Source organism: Apium graveolens, chromosome 3, assembly GCF_009905375.1.
Source record: "Apium graveolens cultivar Ventura chromosome 3, ASM990537v1, whole genome shotgun sequence".
Classification (NCBI taxonomy): domain Eukaryota; kingdom Viridiplantae; phylum Streptophyta; class Magnoliopsida; order Apiales; family Apiaceae; genus Apium; species Apium graveolens.
Genome location: NC_133649.1, coordinates 217,840,918 through 217,843,235, shown reverse-complemented (window position 1 = coordinate 217,843,235; position 2,318 = coordinate 217,840,918). Strand labels below are relative to the sequence as shown.

General features: G+C 44.3%; 1 non-coding gene across 1 annotated transcript; it reads right to left on the bottom strand.

Annotated features, from left to right (window-relative positions):
* Window positions 1–351: 351 nt before the first annotated feature.
* On the bottom strand, window positions 352–458 carry LOC141715593 (small nucleolar RNA R71). The gene has a single exon (XR_012572350.1). It is a non-coding gene; the product is annotated as a small nucleolar RNA R71 (small nucleolar RNA).
* Window positions 459–2,318: the final 1,860 nt, after the last annotated feature.

The following is a 2,318-nucleotide window of genomic DNA, read 5'->3' as shown; positions in this document are numbered from 1 at the left end:
TTTTCTCGGCCTAAAATTGATGACATTCAGTCAAGCATCCTTCATCCGGCTATTCAAGCTAACACCTTTGAGATCAAGCCGGGCACTATTCAGATGGTGCAGAATTCTGTTTCTTTTGGAGGAGCGGCAACTGAAGACCCCAACATGCACATAAGGAATTTTGTCGAGATCTGCAGCACTTTTAAGTATAATGGCGTGACTGATGAGGCTATCAAGTTGAGGCTTTTCCCATTCTCACTGAGGGATAAAGCTAAAGACTGGTTACATTCTGAACCAGCTGGGTCAATCACTATGTGGCAAGATCTTGCGCAAAAGTTTCTGGTGAAGTTTTATCCAATGGCAAAGACTGCTGCTATGAGGAGTGCTCTTACTCAATTTGCGCAGCAACCTACAGAATCTATGTGCGAGGCTTGGGAACGCTACAAGGAAATGTTGAGAAAATGTCCACATCATGGAATGCTGGATTGGATGGTAATCACTGGTTTTTATAATGGTTTAGGGGCCCAATCTCGGCCCATGCTCGATGCAGCAGCTGGAGGCGCCTTATGGGCTAAAAGCTATACTGAGGCGTATAATCTTATCGAGACGATGGCTGCAAATGAGCATCAAAACCCAACTCAGAGGATGACGTCAGGCAAGGTAGCAGGTATTCTGGAAGTTGATGCAGCCACCGCTATTGCAGCCCAGCTCCAAGCGCTATCAATGAAGGTTGATTCTCTGGCTACGTATGGAGTTAATCAAATAGCTATGGTTTGTGAGCTTTGTGCAGGTTCTCATGCTACGGATCAGTGTTCTCTTATCAATGAATCTGTTCAGTATGTGAATAATTATCAGCGACAACAGCAGCCTGTGCCATCGACCTATCATCCTAACAACAGAAATCATCCAAATTTCAGCTGGGGGAATAATCAGAATGCTATTCAGCCACCATATCAGCAAGGAGTGAGTAAACAGTTTAACCCACCTGGATTCCAGCAACCACAGCAGTATGCTACAAGGCAATCATATCCTCAACAGGGAAGTGCAGCTGCACCTACTAGTGCTGATTTTGAGGAACTTAAGCTGTTGTGCAAGAGTCAGGCGGTTTCTATCAAGACCTTGGAAAATCAAATCGGTCAATTAGCCAATGCAGTGCTCAATCGTCAACCTGGCACTCTTCCCAGTGACACGGAAGTACCAGGCAGGAAGGAAGCTAAAGAGAAAGTCAAGGCTATTACCTTAAGGTCTGGAAAAGTAGCTGATGCTGAAAAGGCAAAAGAAGTCGAAGCTGAAGTTAGAGATGAAAAATCTAAGCAAAAGGAGAAAGTGGCGGAACCAAGGAAGACTACTGTTGAACACACTCTGCCTGAGGCTAATACAGGGGAGAAACAACTCTATCCTCCACCACCTTTTCCTAAGAGATTACAGCAACAAAAGCTGGATAGACAGTTCGGGAAGTTTCTGGAGGTGTTCAAGAAACTTCACATCAATATACCTTTCGCTGAGGCTCTGGAACAAATGCCTAGTTATGCGAAGTTTATGAAGACTATTCTTTCAAGGAAGGTGAAACTGGATGACCTTGAAACCGTTGCTCTCACGGAAGAATGCAGCGCTGTTCTGCTGCAAAAGTTACCACCAAAACTGAAAGATCCAGGAAGCTTCACCATTCCTTGCACCATTGGCAATCTAACTTTTGACAAGTGCCTTTGTGATTTGGGAGCAAGCATTAATCTGATGCCCTTGTCGATCTTTAAAAAGCTGGATCTGCCTGATCCAAAACCCACATACATGTCGCTACAATTGGCGGACCGTTCCATTACTTATCCAAGGGGCATTGTTGAGGATGTGCTTGTCAAGGTGGATAAGCTCTTCTTTCCTGTAGATTTTGTTATTCTGGATTTTGAGGAAGATAAGAAGATTCCCATAATCTTGGGGAGGCCTTTCTTGGCTACTGGCCGTACCTTGATAGATGTGCAAAAAGGGGAACTTACTATGCGGGTCCAAGATCAGGATGTGACCTTCAACGTATTCAAGGCAATGAAATTCCCTACAGAAGATGAGGAGTGCTTAAAAGTGGATGTGATTGATTCTGTGGTTACGTCGGAACTCGATCACATGCTAATGTCTGATGCATTGGAAAAGGCCTTAGTGGGGGATTTTGACAGCGATGATGAAGATAGCAACGAGCAATTACAATATCTGAACGCTTCTCCATGGAAGCAAAAGCTCGACATACCATTTGAATCTCTTGGTACTTCTGACCTTAAGAATGCTGAAGGGAAGCTCAAACCATCAATAGAGGAAGCACCTACCTTGGAGCTTAAACCATTACCTGAACA